Source organism: Globicephala melas, chromosome 16 (assembly GCF_963455315.2).
Source record: "Globicephala melas chromosome 16, mGloMel1.2, whole genome shotgun sequence".
NCBI lineage: Eukaryota > Metazoa > Chordata > Mammalia > Artiodactyla > Delphinidae > Globicephala > Globicephala melas.
The window spans coordinates 39,246,232-39,264,684 of NC_083329.1; the positions used below are offsets into that span (position 1 = coordinate 39,246,232).

Consider the following 18,453-nt stretch of genomic DNA (forward strand, 5'->3'; position numbering starts at 1 on the left):
TAAGATGAAATTTTGTTCAAGTTTGCTTAAATTTCTATTGCTTTTAAACAAAGGATTATAACACACTCAGGGAGCCAAGTAGACTGGAATTATTTCTCCTTCCTTCCTATAGATTGTTTACTTTGTCAGGTGAAGGAGACCATCGGTTAAATTATGTTTTTGTTGTTATCTCTGAATCTGACTTTACAGCTACACACCGATCATGACTGAGGAGTTCAGGGAGAGTGAGGTTTCTGCAGGTGTCTGTTGGGTACCTCTCATCTTGGGGATGTTCCACAGCCCACTGGCTGGATTTCTGTGGAACCTCTTCCAGCGTAGCTGGTGTGTGTCTTGGCTGATGGAAGGCCTACGCTGACATCCAGGCTCTCTCCACCTGTGCTTCTCCGCGAATCTCTGCTTTGTTCCTGTTGTTACCATGTTTGTGCTGACTCCTTGTCCATTTCCCAATTCAGTGAAATTCTCGAGATACATTACTTAGTACTTGTTATTTGACAAAAGGTCTGGCATCCTTCTAGAACTGACCTGATACTAGCTCTTTGACAAAACCCCTTTCTTTACCTAAGATTGCAGAGTAGAGGATTCTTTATGTAGAAGCGACTCACCCAATTTTAGAAGCATCTGAACAAAGTTATTGTATCTTGTTGAAATATGGGTACAGATTTTTTTTTTTCCCTCCACAGCAAAAGTGCTTATTCTGAATGAGGAGGTGTCTGTGGGCAGGCTTTATAGGTCCAGACATTCTTAGAATTTTTGTGCAGCATTTGGCGTGATGTGTACTTTTATAAGAAGAGTCGGAGATTTTATCAAATTCTCAGTGTTCCATGACTCTTGAACAAACAAAAAACAAACAAAAAGCTGTTTACAAGCTTCTGTCCTAGGCTGTAGGGTATTCATTGTCCGAGTCCCTCTGGGGAATGAATGAATCTGTACCCACACCGGAAATCACTCCAAATTTGTTAGATTAGAGTGAAGCAGCCATATTCTAAGGGATGGCATGCTGCTTCGCTCACGACTCAGATCAAGTACCAGGAAGATGTGGGCAAGTTATCTGGGACAATCGGAACAATTCCATCCCTGGTTCCAGGCAGGCACATTCAGAGGCGTGCACACGTTAGGTTATTGTGCTAAGTTTTGCCAAGTGCAGGCTCTGAGAAGCACAGGATTGCTATTTGAGCTCACCAGGTTACAGATGAAAATAACGTTTTTCTGCCATTATATCACATGCATCTCGAGCAGTTTGCTTATTGATACAAGGGATACATCTGTGTTTGTATACCTATACCTTTCGCACCCATTCCCTAGCGTTTAGAAATTGCACAGCATTTGGGGGTGGAAGAACTGAGATCAATTTCATTTTTACGAATTTAATGGTGGTGTGACCTGGGTGAATCATGTAAGCTCTCTGAGATTTTATTCCTGTAAAATGGGAGTAATGACACTACCTAATTTCACAATTACTTTGATCACCAATGATATCATGCATGTGACCTATGAATTGTTTTACTGAGTTATTAACAGCAGATGTATTACACAATTTGAAATGGTGAGTCAAGTGTAAAAGATACTATTTAATTGTGAATCCAAGTCCTTCTCCTTCTCAGACTAACGATCTAAACTACCATGCTAGGTCTGCTGATGGTCAGCCCCTACTGCTTGGCTCATAAATCAGCCTTAAGGTGATATACATATTTCTGTTTTTCAAAGATGAGTGCATTTGAAATCCAAGAGACAGAACTTCCCCTCTGAGACAGATATGGATTTTTAGAGTAGGGAGCGCCCCATTTTAGCTGCACTTCATTCATTTTCAATCTCAATTTCTAAAGCCCTTAACTTCTAGAAAATCACATGCAGGTCTTACTCTGTCCTCTTCTAGTGGAGGAAGGGAAGTGAGAATTATTGGGCATAGAGTGTACCGAGTCCTGTTCTGTGCCGAGAGCTTTTCCTGAATGTTTTCTCTGCATCCTCACTCTGCCATCACCCTCTCTCCCCTACATCTGCTTCCACAGAACCCTGCATTTTTTCTTCTTTCAGTCCCTTTCCTTTAGATGTAAGACAAAGAAGAAGAAAACAAAAACAGACAGAACACCTGCACTGCAGCCCATGCATGTTGTAAAAGTTCTGTGAGAGAACTTTGGTAACATTGCTTTAAAAAAGCTTCATTGAAGAGCACTGTTTGCATGTTTTGTGTTAAACCAGAGTTTGCTTGTAGAATATGCTCAGGACAGCCAGACTGTCACACTGTCCTATTACTAAGTATCTGTAGGAGCTTAGGTGAGTCTTTGAACCTCTCCAAGTTCAGATGTCCTAATCAAAACAGAACATTGGCTAAATCCTTAGTCAGCCTTTGAGTTATCAGATTCTAGACCTTTGCCTACATGTGACTGTTGTGAAAAAAACAAAAAACACATGGACCTGGTCTATCACCCGGGAACTCAGTCAGCCCTCTAATTCTCAGCCTCTTCTCTTTCACATGTGGATAAAAACATTATCAAGGAAGGAATGTTTGTAGAACACTTGAAAGAAGGCTTTATATTTCTTTAGTGTTGATTGTAAAATGTGGTTAAGCAATAGAAAAACAGTGATTTCTAAATGCTTGGGGATCTTAAACAACTACTTCAGAATTTAGAACTGAGATCCTACAGTCCATGTTTAGTGAAAGTACTACCAGGTGCATTTGTTGTTGTTTGATTACCAAAAGAGAAAAAACAAAGACAAATTACAAATTCTTACTTTAGCAAGAATCTGTAATTCTCTGGATAATGACTGTTTCATTAGAAAATGGAGCCCGCCAGGATAAGGAAGATATGCCTCCAAATATTCCCATATACAAACCCTTAACCACAAGCCATGGAAGTTTCCCTAGTTACACCACGTTTATTTTACTCCCCGGATTTTAAAGGTGCAAAGACTCTGATTACCTGGCCCAGACCTCTTGATATGCCAAGGATGCTGAAAGAATTCAGAAAAGGATAAAGGATATTTTTCAGGTCTTTTCCAGTCACAAAGTAGATACATGTGGCTTAAATGAGCTAATTATCTGAAGAAAACACGTGCATGGTAATTCTTGCTCGTGTGCTTACTTCTTTCTTGTAGTCTGTACCTCAGTAATGCCTTAGCATTCTGTAAAATTCTTTCATCTTTGTTTGGCTTGCTTTGTATCATGAATATGGTGTTTCAGAGACAGACAGCCGTCAGTTGCAGTTAAAGATCTTGTCAGTTAGTACCACTCCCTGGGACTCTAGTTGAAGTTTTATACTAGGTTGTTAAGGACTCATTTCTTCACCCGTCACAAGTGACCTGCTTGAGAGAAAACAATTGACTCAGTACACGTCCACTGTCCATCCCCCACTGGGAAGACTGGAGTAGCCAGACTGATATCAGATAGAACACACTGGAAGGGGAAGGATGGCGTCCCTTCAGTTAGACCATCCAAGGTCTTCTCCCTGATCGTTACTGCTTTTGAGAGTTCTCAAATCTATAGCCTGCAGCCTATCCTGCTTTGCCGATTATGCCCTCTTTTCTGTTTTAGGAAAGAACAAGATGAACAGTTAAAAACATGTCATTTTTTAAACTTAAATACTTTTATGTCTAAAATAAGGAATGGTGCATATACAATTGATATACTCTTGAGAGCCAGTAGTTCAGTGGTTAGGTGTGTGGGCTGTGAAGTCTGACAGCCTAGATTCATATCCTAGCTTGTTGTTTGCTATGTGACCTTATGTTTCCCCATCTATAAAATGGAGATGATGATAATAACTATACCGTAGTGCTAGACTGAAGATGAAATGAGAGTACATGTGATGCATTTAAAAAGAAACTGGCAGGGCTTCCCTGGTGGCGCAGTGGTTGAGAGTCCGCCTGCCGATGCAGGGGACGCGGGTTCGTGCCCCGGTCCGGCAAGATCCCACATGCCGCGGAGAGGCTGGGCCCGTGAGCCATGGCCGCTGAGCCTGCGCGTCCGGGGCCTGTGCTCCGCAACGGGAGAGGCCTTAACAGTGAGAGGCCGGCGTACCGCAAAAAAAAAAAAAAAAAAAGAAACTGGCAAAGAGTTAATGCTCAAGGAAGTTAGTTATTGATATCATTAGTATAAATTGATCACAAGAGGTGTCATTACCACACAGGATACCTGTTTGTCAATAGGTTTTACTTCTCTGTGTATAAGAACATACACATGGCCTGCCTTAGTAAATGGAGATTTTCGTGTTGATATTTTAAAAAGTAATTACAGTTACATAAACTAGAAAGAATCCTGAGCATGGATGTGACTAAACCATGCATGAATGATGAGTTACGGAAGGATGTGTGCAGCATTCTGTTAATTTTAATGGCACAGACATGTAAAACCAACAGATTGCTTTGAAATATTTCTAAAGCAGTCCCATTTTGTCTTGCTAGGGTGACTTTTTTTCAAGCCTTAGATATTTTGTCACATCTGAACGATCATGTCGCTCTTGTGGCTCTGGCCAATAGCCATAAATTCTTCTGACAATAGATTTTTCTCAAAAGGCAGAAAACTACCTCATTACTTACGTGCTGCTATTGTTTTAGTTCTCTTCGCTCCTGTCCATTTCTGTTCTTTTCATTCAGTGTGATTGAAAGGCAATGAAATTTGTTCTTTACCCAAAATGAGCAAATTAGAAGGCATTTAATCTACCTTGTATGAAAGTAGAAGCAGTAGAAGGGGGAAATTAGTTGTTTTTAAATCCCATTTTATCATGACATTGTTCCAACAGTACTACTGTTAGCTGTATCAATTACAGCTTACTTCATGACTGTGCATTGACCACAAAATGTAATCTGGAGGGCATTTCAGATTTTAAATGACTTTCCAAAGTACCCTGGTTAAGATTGTTGATGCTACATGACAACTGCTATTATTTCAGTGCCAGCCAAATAAAAAAGAGCATTAATATTCATTAGTAATGTTACAGCTGGTGGTTCCTTCACAACATTGTAATGGTTTGAATAGTTATTTCAAACAGTGTGTTGGACTATGCACACAATAAGCCCTGATTGACACAATCATTAAGGAAGCCCAGTAACACCAAGGAAAAAATAAATATGTATGTATATATATTAGGCTAAGTAATTTTTTAAATAAATTTATTTATTTTATTTTTGGCTGCATTGGGTCTTCATTGCTGTGCACGGGCTTTCTCTAGTTGTGGCGAGCAGGGGCTACTCTTCATTGTGGTGTGCAGGCTTCTCATTGCAGTGGTATCTCTTCTTGTGGAGCATGGGCTCTAGGCATGCGGGCTTCAGTAGTTGTGGCACTTGGGCTCAGTAGTTGTGGCTCACAGGCTCCAGAGCTCAGGCTCAGTAGTTGTGGCACATGGGCTTAGTTGCTCCGTGGCATGTGGGATCTTCCCGGACCAGGGCCCGAACCCATGTCCCCTGCATTGGCAGGCAGATTCTTAACCACACACCACCAGAGAAGTCCCAGTAAATATTTTAGAAATAGACTTCAGTTGACAGGCTCTAACGCTGTGCAAGAAGTGATTAATTTTTGAATGAGATACGTCGGGAAATCATCATGGTAGAAATCTGGAACAAGATTCGAGTCTTAATTTTATCACAAGTTCAGTGATGGTTTAAATTTATACAGATTAGAATTTGTGGCATAAGTGTGTCTATAGAGGGAGTTGTAAGGATAAAATGAGACAAATGAAATGGAAGGGGGATGGCGGAGTGGTTATGAAATGGCGCCAATATCGCTGAGCCCCTGATGTGAACTACACACCATGTTGGGCTTTTATTTGTGCTGTCTCGTCTCATTAAGACAGTGGTTTCATCTCTATTTTATAAATGAGGAAACCAAAGACCAGGGAGGGATTAAGTCATCTGCACACAGCTGGACAGTGAGAAATCCTGGGGTTAGGATTTAAGTCCAAGTGTGGGTATTCTCTGAATTTTTTCAGTGCTTCTGGAGTTTAACATGGAGCACTGTGGTAGATGTTATTGGGGGTGTAGCAAGGTAGAAGGCCTGGAACCTGCTTTCAAGGAGTTTACCAGTTCTCTGTGATGATGAGACTAAGATCACGTGGAAGTTCATGGGGTGTTCTACAGTATATCTTGCTTTTGTGACGAAGTTCATTTTGCATAATTTTTTTTTTTGGATTCAACAAATAAGTGATATCATATGATAATTGTCTTTCTCTCAAACAAATGAACTTATTTACAAAATATAGCCTTACAGACATAGAAAACAAATTTACGGTTACCTAAGGGGAAAGAGGGGGAGGGATAAATTAGGAGCTTGGGATTAACATATACACACTACTATATATAAAATAGATAAATGACAAGGATTTACTGTATAGCACAGGGAACTATACTCAGTATCTTGTAATAACTTATAATGGAAAAGAATCTGAAAAGAATATATGCATGTGTGTGTGTATAATTGAATCACTTCTCTGGACCCTTGAAACAAACACAACATTGTAAATTATACTTCCATTTTAAAAAACACATTTCTGCTTCGTGTTCTGAAAGAATTAAGTTATACTTCCCTCCCTCTCCTACTGCTTTTGCAAACATAACGTACTGAGGAGAAAAACTGTCCTTTGCTGTATTCTGAACAAACCCACAAAGAGATTTACTAACGTGCTTTACATTTCTAGTTCTGTATCTCTAGACTATTATTGAGAGAAAGTGATTTTATAATTTATATTGAAGATATTACTTGTGGTAGCTTTTCTTCCTACCATTTATTTTACTATACTTTCCTAAACTTCTTAATGCATTTGTCATAGCACAATGCTAATGCCAAAGGCTGCAACCTTGTCTTTCATTCAAAATAATATTTCATTGAATCAGTTAATTATTATTGATGCTATACACAAAATTCAAGTCCTGTGTTTACCTTAAGTATTATTAAACTCAGTTAGTGGACTATGCAAGTATTCAAAAATTTAAAAAGCAAAGAAGTAGGGCTTCCCTGGTGGCGCAGTGGTTGAGAGTCCGCCTGCTGATGCAGGGGACACGGGTTCGTGCCCCGGTCTGGGAGGATCCCTCATGCCGCAGAGCGGCTGGGCCCATGAGCCATGGCCGCTGAGCCTGTGCGTCCGAAGCCTGTGCTTCGCAACGGGAGAGGCCACAACAGTGAGAGGCCTGCGTACCGCAAAAAAAAAAAAAAAAAAAGCAGAGAAGTAAACAGTAAGAAGCATGTCTCTTAAGATACTCATAGTTAGGACTTTGTATTTCCTTTAACTTAACCCAAATTTAAAGGTCTGCTGATCGCGTCATTAGTGGGGTAATCAGTGAGAGACCAGGGTATGTGTTTGCTGTCAGTAGTTTTATTATCGTTGCGTAGTTGACAAATTAATTGAATCAAAGGCCTGGAATTTTATTTCCCTCCCAACCCATAAGATTTTCTTCTATAATCTTATTGTGTTGTCTATAGGATGTGGAGAGGATTCCAAAGCTCTCCCCGTTAGGCGCTCATACTCCTTGAGTTTTGCCAGTAGTGGACTTGGCTTTGCTGATCGCACATCATGCCGCTAAGAATGTGAAGTTAGAGTAGTAACACCTCCCACTTGTAAGCACTTTATTCTTTACCAGTACATGCGCATTGATCATCTAATTTGATCCTCACAACCACCACGGAAGCGCGTTGCCATTCCCAATTTACAGAAGCAGAAATCAAAACCAAAGGAAGCCTGTGTGGACCCTTGCCACTTGTTAAACTCTGAGACCTTTGGTAAGATTTATTTCAGTCTCTTTGAACCTCAGTTGCCTTATTTGGGAATAATTTCAACTTCATTTTATGGTTCCAAGAATTAAGTACAAAAACCTGGTTTAAGAGGATGCCACGATACCGGAAACAAAGAGGACATTAAAAATCGTTCTTCTTTATTCGTTCAAGAAATGACTGTTGAACAGTTATTTGTAAATTCTACCAGGTGCAAAGGACAAAATAGCGACCACAGGGGACAAAATTCCTGTCCCAATGGAGATTATAGTCTAGTGAGGAGTTAATAAGAGGTAGATTTAGGGCTTGAACTCTAGTCTTATTACTCCAAATACAGTAGATATGTAGGTAAATAGATGGGTAAGAGTGTATATTTACATGTATATGCATGCACTTATACACATATATATATGTGTGTGTGTTTATATAATGCTTCCTGGTCTGTTCTTATGAAATAGGGAACTGACTCTAAAGCACACATTGACCCATGTTTACTGATGGAGTTAGGAAGTGGTAAGTTTATGTTTAAGTCAACCTTCATGTTTTCCATCAGTAATATAGCAACGGGTGCTGAATACCTTCACTTGGAAAGGATCAAGCTGTCAACCTTTGAATCCTTCTCTTATCCCCTATTGTCTGATTCTCTCCTGATTTTTTAAAATTAAGTTGAAGTAAATGAAGATACCTCTTGCCAGAATGAGTAGCAGTGCTTCTGGAATGTTAATTCTCTGAGAAACAAAAGTAGATGAATTGTTATAATTTCATCTCAGGGAACTCGTGGTGCTTCATGGCAGTAACGATGTGTATATTACACTCACAGGCACGGTTTCTGGAAATGTTTATATAAACCTGTTTTACATTTGATGATTGTATTTTGAACTGTGTATAAATAACTACGCTCTTAGATATGACTCAGTTATAAAATAAGCTCCTGAAATCTTGTGGGAGCAAAGAGCAAAATGGAGAGTTCTAAAAATACTTGTTTGCAGAGTCTAAATCTTATGTTTTGTAACTTTATGGGCTTTGACTTACACTTATAGGGATGCCCCTAATTACTCTTTCTCTAATCCCACCTTCCACTTTTATTTTGTGTTTTTTAAGATCAACTCCATAATCTTGCATGGCATGTATTACATATATAAATATATCACTCAGTAATTTGATTACTTCACTCTGACCAAAGCAGATCCCTCTTTCTTATTCAGAGAATGGAAACTAACATTTGAATTCTCTCCAAGTATCAGATACTTTCAAATACATTATTTCATCTTACCCATATACTTTGTGAAATGAAGAATGTTATATCCATATGAGGAAACTAACATGAAAGAAAATAAGAAACTTTTCTTATGTCATAAAGATGCCAACTGGCAGAACATGTATAGGAACTCTGGTCTGATTATCTCCACAGCTACATCATAGCACTTGTTAGTGCTACAGTTAACTATAGTTTAGTAGCACTTGCAGGCTTTCTTTCTCCCTCTCCCTCTCCCTCTCCCTCTCCCTCTCCCTCTCCCTCTCCCTCTCCCTCTCCCTCTCCCTCTCCCTCTCCCTCTCCCTCTCCCTCTCCCTCTCCCTCCCCCTCCCCCTCCCCCCCCCTCCCCCTCCCCCTCCCCCTCCCCCTCCCCCTCCCCTCCCCCCTCCCCTCCCCCCTCCCCCCTCCCCCTCCCCCTCCCCCACACTGACTATAGACTATTTCTAGTTGAAAGCTTCATAATTTTATGTAGCATTATTGATGGTCACAAATGTGATGAAACCGTATTAGTCCAGAGTCTGTGTTGTCATTGACCTAGACAACCCCTCTCATTTGTTCCAGTTGTTCTGTCCTGTTCTGAATCTGAATTATCTAACAGCACTAAAAGTCATGGGAAATTATGAGGTCAGGTTCAATAGTGAGGAACAGTCACTTGGCAAGAGCTGACATGAGGCACAAGGAGCTGGTGGGTCCCGATACCTCTGCGACTCTCTGTCTTCATCAGCCATTACCAAAGCACTCTGTTACCACAATGATGATACTGAGAAATAAAAACAGATGTAAATATCAGGAAAACAAAAGCATGTACATTTTCTAAAAAGGGGACATCAGGGATAGGAGTCTGACTCTTTGGACAGATGAACTTTTATTTTAAATGCCATTAGATTTAGGCTTAATAATAGCAAATATACTTCTCAGATCAGACAAAAACTGGAGCTTGTCTCACCTTTCTGGCAAGACCATACATAGATTTATTTTTTTAAATCATAATGATACAAATTAAGCTATATCAAGTAACCGGTTACAAAAATGTCTCTTTCTCTTTATTTCCTACCAAATGTAAAGTTACACAATGTCTTGCTACACTTGGATTCTATATCTACTTAAAGGTGGAACTCTTCAATTTTCTGAATGCTTCAGCACTTGGAACAGGTGTGGATCACTAAGTGAGTGAGGGAAATTATGGCAGAGGGGTTGCCCACTGCTCACAGCCCAGCCTCTGTGAGTTTGAATGAGAGAATTCAAGTCAGGGCAGGTGTCGATAAGGACAGAAATGGTGATTATTTTGTCGTTGCTTTAAGGACAGAAATGGTGATACTCATCTCAGTTTTGTTGCACTTTATTTGAGAAATGTGCAAGATAATCTTTTTGCTTTTATGGAAAAAAGTAAAAACAATCACAAGTCTTAAACAAGGGGGCTAAGGTGGAAATGTTTTCCTCCCCTCTTTCAGATGTGCAGCCTCTCTGTTGGAAAGGACTTGAGTGTATCTCGTGTAAAAAACAAGAGACATTGATCGTTTCCTGATAATCCTACGTGCATTTTACAGAAATGAAAACTCTTTACCCAGACATTTCAGAAGTTCTCGTGTCCCATGTCAAATTCCTAGGAGGTCCTTTAACATACATCCCTACTAAGGTCAAATGCGGTTTTTTGTTTTTTGTTTTTCAATTTAATTTGACAAGCCTATGATGGACTTTGGTATAGAGATATCTGATCTTCCCTCTGCTGAGGCTATTCGATTTGGAAAGCAAGAAAAGAGCTTCCTGCTCTTCAGAGTAATTGAATAGAACTCTCAGGTTTTATGATTTCATTATATGTGGCAAACTCCAGTTTGTTCATGTGTGCTGATTGTACTGTGTAACATACAGTGTGTAATAAATACTCATTAAAATTTAACTTTGTAATGGGGAAACATGTAGTTACCAGTTAATAGCATTATTAAAGGAACTTTGTTAAGGACTCCATTTCCATAACTTAATTAAAGCCAAACAGTAAAGTTGTAAGTCTGTTGCAGATGTAGCAAGGGTGTGTGTGTGTGTGTGTGTGTGTACACATGTATACAATTAGATGAAAAATGATGAAGGAAAAATAAAATTATCTTACGTAGATAACAGATAATATCAAATGCAGATCAGCCCAAGGAAGACAGTATCACCTCTGAAAGCATCATAGAACGTACACCAAGATTCAGGAGAGTTTTGTAACACCCAGCTATTTTCACTTGATATTACTGATTAAAAACACAATTGTAAGCAGAGACCTATAAATTGGAGTATATTTAAACTAAGAATAGAAATTTAAGCTAAGAGTAGAAACTATTCTTAGTTTACATATAATCCAGTTCTTGAGGCGGGGGGGGGGGTAAAATCGCCTCCCCCTCTTCCCCATGAGAATGATTGGAATAAGGGGATTTATATACTAATAACGAAGGTAAGAAGTAACTTTTTTATATGCCCAATTGTGTACATTTTATATAAGGCATATATAAAGTATTCAGATTACATTAACCACCAGAGAATAAAATAGGAAATAATTTGATTCTGTTCCCAAGCCATTCAGAGACATTATTTGTGTTACTAATATTCTTGTTCATTTCTGATAAACCTAAGTTATCCTTAACTTTTAAGTAGACCATTTTTGTCAATAAAGAAGGAGAATAACCAGCATAACTAGATAAAATCTGCAAACAAACTATAGAATGAATTGATCATGGTGTATTCATAGAGTAGTGTTCATAGTTGTCTTGACAGGAAAATTATACTGAGATTCTGGGGAAATCTCAGTCCCATTCAATCTAAACACAATGTTTTGTCATTTGTATGAAATGAATAGCTATATGAAATTCTTATTTATCTGTTTCAAAATGACTTGCTGTGTTACTTCAAGAATGTTACTAAACTCTCATCTCTCTCCTCCTCTGCTGAGTTGGAATGCGCCATCTATGTCACAGTGTCGTGCTTAGCACAGTTCTTTGTATGTAATAAATACTCAACACATACGTGGTAGAGGACGCAACCAAGTTCCAGTGACGTTGAATTCTGAGAGGGATAGAAAGAGGGAGAAGGATCCAGAGGGATGACTACCCGTTGGGTACACGCTGGGTCCCAGGAATGAAGTGCAATCTAGCTGCAACTTCTGTCAAGTCAGTGAAGGCCTATGCTATGTTGGTTTCGTAATTTATTCAACAATAATTTTTGACTGTTTATAATGAGTTCAGCTCCATTCAAGGCACTGGGAATAGAGGAATGAATGAAATGGAGGCGATTTCTGCATTCATTGAACTTACATTTTGGTGGGAGAGGTAGACAATAAAATGCACAAAAATACGTTCTGGATTAAGAAAAGAGCTATTGGAGGAACTATCAAAAACAACAGAGGAAACTGTTTTAGAAGGAACAGTCATAGAAGGCCTCTCCGAGGAGACGTTGTATGAATCAAGACCTAAATGATACAAGAAGCCAGCCTTGTGAAAATCAGAGGGAAGAGTATTCCAGGTGGAGGAAACAGCAAGTTCAGAAAGCCTGGAGATGAGAATGTGTCGGGCTTGTTCTGAGAAGGAAAAGAAAGCAGATAACCTAGAATAAAGTGACTACTGATAGATTGTCAGATGAAGTTTCATCAACCTCAGCACTCTTGATACTTTGGGTTGGATAATTCATTGTTGTGAGGAACTGTGTTCTGAATTGTAGTATGGTTAGAAGCATCCCTGGCCTCTACACATTAGATGCTAGTAGCCACGCTCCCACTCCCAACATCCAGTTGTAACAGCCAAAATGTTTCAAATATTGCAAATTGCCCCTGGCTGAAAACCACTGAAATGGAAGAATGAGGACAGGGCCAAATCATGTAGGACCTTCCAGGCCATGATAAACAGTTTCAGTTGATTCTTAATGAAATGTGATGCTATTATAGTGTCCTAAGTAGAAGAGTAGCATGATCTAACTGGCTTTAAAAAAAAAATTCAGTCTGGTTGATGCATGACAAATACATTGCGAGGCAAGAAGAATGGAGTAACAAAGACCAGCAGAAGGCTATTGCCAGGAACCCAAATGAGAGATGATGACAGCTCAAGAGTAGGGTAGCAGCTGTAGAGATGAGGAGTAGATGTAAAAAAATGTATGCTTGGACTTCCCCGGTGGCGCGGTGATTGAGAGTCCGCCTGCCGATGCAGGGGGACGTGGGTTCGTGTCCCGGTCCGGGAAGATCCCACATGCTGTGGAGCGGCTGGGCCCGTGAGCCATGGCCGCTGAGCCTGCGCGTCCGGAGCCTGTGCTCCGCAACGGGAGAGGCCACAGCAGTGAGAGGCCCGCGTACCGCAAAAAAAAAAAAAAAAAAAAGTATGCTTGAGGATGGGTCAGCTGGACTTACTGATGGATTGGCTTTGGGGATTGAGGGAAAGATAGGAATCAAAGATGACTCGTAGGGTCTGGCCTTAATTTTATGGTGGTGCCATTCACTGAGATTAACAAGACTGAGACAGGATCAGGTATGGGTAGAACGACCCTCAATTTTTTGCCTTGTTCTCTGGTTTCCTGAATATACTAATCACAGTTACTTAAAGTTTATGTCTTATAACTCCCCTACCCAGCGACCCGTAGGGCTGATTCCTATAATTTCTTAATGTTTTCTCCCTCCAGAGAGGATTTTCATTTTTATCTGGAAGGCTGTTAGAGAAAGGTCAAGTCAATCTAATCCAATCAGGGATTAAGCTGACTCAAGTCTGGGTTTCCATGTTTGTAAGATCTCGGCCTTACTCTTAGGATGCAGCCTTTCAGAGAGTCTGGCGTATTCGCCAGGGTATCTCCTACTTAGCAAGCCCTAAACTCCACTTTCTGTCTTTCCAAATTGTGAGACTGCCTAAAGCTCTGCTAATTTCTTAGCCTTTAGTGACCATTTTCTGTTGGGTGCCCCACTTAGGAATTATCAAATGACTCAAGCCATACAGTGTCAGGCTTACTTCTCTTTGCTTCCCTTCTCTCTGGGTCTTGGATTCTCAAGTTTTGGCTCTCTTGGAACACTGACATCCAATTGTGAAGCTAATAAAGAAAGCTACTGAAGAATTTTGAATAGCCACATAACATCTGCCATGGTCTGATTTGTCTTTTAGAAAGTTTGCTCTACTATCAGCAGTGTAAAAAAAAAAAAAAAAGGATTGAAGAGATTAAGTATAGATGCTGAGAAGCCAGGAAAGAAGGTTCCTCCAATTGGCACGTGCAGGCAGAAGATAATGAGGACCTAAAGTAGGGCAGTGCGCATAAAATGCAGGAAATAGAAGCAAGAAATACCTACGAGGTGGATTTGAAATGATGACAAATGGAAAATTTAGCTGTCAGCATCCCTTAAATTGTATTTGTATGTCAAAATAAGAGTGACATATTGGTTCATTAATTCTCCATCCCTCATAATATTAAAGGCTAGTCAAGGATGACTGGTTGCCAAACAAAATACTCTGAAATTTCTCATGCTTCTGCTGTTATTCTTGGTTATAAGGATTGAAAGGGAAATGTATTTTAATCGCCTTCATTGTTAAACTAAGAACTGGCTTAAGTTAGAGTCTTTATGTGAGTGATCTCTTTGAAGGAAGCTATGTGCTCCATAATTCGGGAAGCATGGAAAATATTTAAAACGAAACCTTCATTATTATTCTGATAGCAATATTCTGTGGGAGAAATTGAGCCATTTAACTTGAGGAAACACCGAGCTAGGTTAGTAATATGCACCAGTTAGCAATGCATTTGAGATGTGGCACTTGTTCTAAATAAATATTTAGTGTTAAGGGAAGTAGAAAATGACAATTTTTAGTGCCTACTTTAGACCAGAGACCCAGTGTTGAATGCTTTATGTCCATTCTCATTTAACCTTTTCGATAACCTTATAAGTAAGGTATATATTTTCTTATTTTACGGAGACAAGTCTCAAAAAGTTGGGATAACTTGTGTGATATCATACAATTAGTAAATGGCAGAGCCAGGACTGCAAGGTACCAAAGATCTAAGAACTTTCTTGTGTTTGGAGAAAAGCTGAGAACAATAAGCTGAGGTCAGATTATTTAGATTTATTTGAACAAAGCTTTGCATTGTTCACGTCATTTATAGAAATTAATTCAACTAAATTCTTTCCAAATAAAGTAATACTTCCACTCATTAGAGTTTAGTGCAGTTCATTCTCTTATTTACTTGAATCCTGAGGCATCTCATTACATACTTGCTCAATTCTAAATATGATCTCATCTCCAGCGAGTTTAATATACCTGTTGTCATCATTGATATAGAAACAGCAAAACCAGCTATTTTAAAATAACTCCATCACCTTTCTTTTATTCTTTCCTTGAGCCCGGAAAGTTCTACTGTATGCCTCAGCAAAACTGGCGGAAATCTGGCCCAGATGACAAGATGACTAGATAAGTTCACAACTGGCTATAATCTTATCTCCAGAGAGAAAAAGAAAACTGAACATTTATTGTATTTCTAACCTGTTCTAGGCACTTAACTATCTCATTTAATCCTTGCAGCAAACCTATGAGGTACGTGGTAATTTTACAGATGATTTAGTTGAGATCCAGAGAAGTCAAATGATACGTCATAGCATAAATCCTGGGAAGGGGCAGTTCATTCTAAACCTAATGATAAAATCTTTTGTATCTAAAAGCTCCAATATCTTGGTTAACATAGGTTAATTAAGTATAAGTAATCAGTGACACATTGTACTAAATTTAAAATAATATATTGCCATATATCTCTGTCCAATCTATCTGTCTATCTTAATATAGAGTTATATATAATATATATTAAGTACATATTTCTTATAATTGGATACCTATCTATATAGAAAATAGAATACATAGGAGAATGAATATAAAACAGAGTGAATAGGGGAGTTTAAATTATAAAAAAGTATGAGTTAGTCTCTATGTTTTATCAACAAGGGAAAAATCATTACTACACCAGTCTAAATATCACATGAAGAAACCAGTATCAGTCTGTATTGTATGCAGTTATATCATCAATGTCCAGTTAGTGCCTGATACCTACATGCATAATAAATATTTTTAGATAAACAAATCACTATGATAAGATGAAAACCCAAGCAAAACCCCAGATTATTTAGAAATTCACGATGATAATCAGAGGAAATCTGGTATCTAGAGGAGAGGAGTTTGGGGAAAAGTTAAATACTCTGAAATTCTATGAATGATCTTTGCATATTGACCTAATCTTCATGTCCATGGAATATCCAGCAAGAAGAATTTGGTACAATTATAGAATGAAAGACTTTTGCCAGATGTGGAAGAATTATCGTCTATTCAACACTGTTAACACTGGGATGAATTACTCATGAAAAGTTTGGTATCTTCTTTGGACATATATAAAATTAAGGGAGGTCATTATAATTTAGAATACTTTAATGAGATTGCAATCAGAAACTCAGTGTGGATAAGGACCATGTTTATTTTGCTGGTTATTGAAACTACAGTGCCTAACACATTGCCTGGCACATAATAGGTACTTGATGTATAGTAAATAAATGAAAGAAAATAAGCTAAGAGGACAACTGATCCCTCAAAATTTCTTTCAGTCCTATGATTTGATGTGAAAGGTGAAGGTTGTTAACTTTTTGTAATATTGGATTTTGACTAACCTATTGGGCCGCATGAATTGTATTTAAAATTAAGTACAACTCATGTATTAAGCTGTTGAAAATGCTTAGGTCCAAACTCATCAAATTTTATGCATTATTAAAGATGTGCAGTTTTTTTGTATATCAATTATACCTCAAAGCTGTTGTTAAAAAAAAAAAGGAAAAAGAAAGAAAGAAAAAAAGCTTAGGATTGAGCATTGTGAGTTACTTTCTGCTGGTCCAAAATATATTTTAAAAACAGTATAGATGGCTGAAGAGACAGAACACAACTGAATTCTCTTCTAAGCTCTACCCTTTACTCAGCTGATTTACTTCTCTTTGCATTTAATTTTTGTTCCAGGGGAATTCTAATTTTACAAATAACTTTAACATTTGTAAAATGGTGAAGATCAATTAGAGAGACCTGTAAAATACTTTTGAGTTTCTTGAAGAGAATTCTCTATAAATAGAACTTGGCAAGTAATTAGTCATTTCAGTACTATAAATGAAAGTAGTGTGAGTAATTTTTTCAAGTTGCGCTTTTTATACTCCTCTGCATTTACCATAAGGCTGTGAAATCCTTTAGGGCCCTTTGGTATGCAAAATACCATAACTGCTTTTTTCTTTGCAATTATTTAATTAACACACTTCTATTCTGATGCAACATGAGAGGAAGAAAAATTAGCTTATAGCCAACAAATTGGAAAGAAGTTTCTGATCCCATTTTGGCTTATTATTTATAGTTATTCCTAGTTGAATCCACTGCTTATAAAAAGATTGAGAAGGGAGACTTCCCTTGTGGCACAATGGTTAGGAGTCTGCCTGCCAATGCAGGGGACACGGGTTCGAGCCCTGGTCCAGGAAGATCCCACATGCCACGGAGTGGCTTAGCCAGTGCACCACAACTACTGAAGCCTGTGCTCCTAGAGCCAGTGCTCTGCAATGAGAGACCACCGCAATGAGAAGCCCGCACACCACAACGAAGAGTAGCCCCCACTAGCCGCAACTAGAGAAAGCCTGTGAGCAGCAACGAAGACCCAACCCGCCAAAAATAAATAAATAGATTTATATTAAAAGAAAAGGTTTAGAAGAATTAATGTTGTGTTTGTTAATTCTGTGGATCTGAATAGATAATTTCAGGATTTTTTCTAATTTCACATTAGTATGTAACTATTGAGCTTTGAGAAATCTTTGCATTTGACATGGAACACTATGTAGGATGGATTTGTGTTTCATGGTTGATGCATTTTCCCAACTTGGGAGTATTTCCTTTTCCTTTTCTCCAAACAAAATTTTCAAACCATCGCATAAATATTGAGGTAGACCAATGATAACATACCTGGGAAAATTTAACTCATGTTGAATAGTTTGAGGGCTCTGATTGAAAACGTTGCTTGGTAATGAAATTGATTTTCCACTTTCACTGTGGGATTCAGAGTGATGAGAAAGCAGTCTGGTGAGAGAGGAGTAATTCAGGTTGATTCTTCCAAGTAGATAATTTTGTACAACTTTTGCTGTTGTTTTCAACTCTTCTATCATGTTCAAATATTGATACTTTCTCCTTGAATGAAATTTTGGGGATAATGAGGAGTGTCTATGAAGGAGTATAGGTAGAAATCAGGTGAAAATAATAAAATGTGTTTATTGTGAATCAGTTCAAGTCTGAGATTTCACTTTTATCAGTGTCCTGGAAATCATTTCCCTCTGTCCCATTTTTAACCAAAGTGTTGGAGCAGTGGAAAAAACTAGCTGATTTTATTAGAATATTATGCCAATGTCAATCACAGTTGTGGAATGTGTTGTTGCTAAGGTGATGCCTTCTTACCCAAATTACTTACTTAGAAGGAAACTTCCATGTTTCTAAGTGGTGACTGCTCTTGGATTATT

At 38.6% G+C, this 18,453-nt stretch overlaps 1 protein-coding gene across 3 annotated transcripts in view; it reads left to right on the top strand.

Moving 5' to 3' along the window:
* Positions 1 to 18,453, top strand: part of PRKG1 (protein kinase cGMP-dependent 1) — a 1,181,528-nt gene that overhangs the window by 499,693 nt on the left and 663,382 nt on the right. The gene's annotated exons all lie outside the window — the stretch shown is intronic.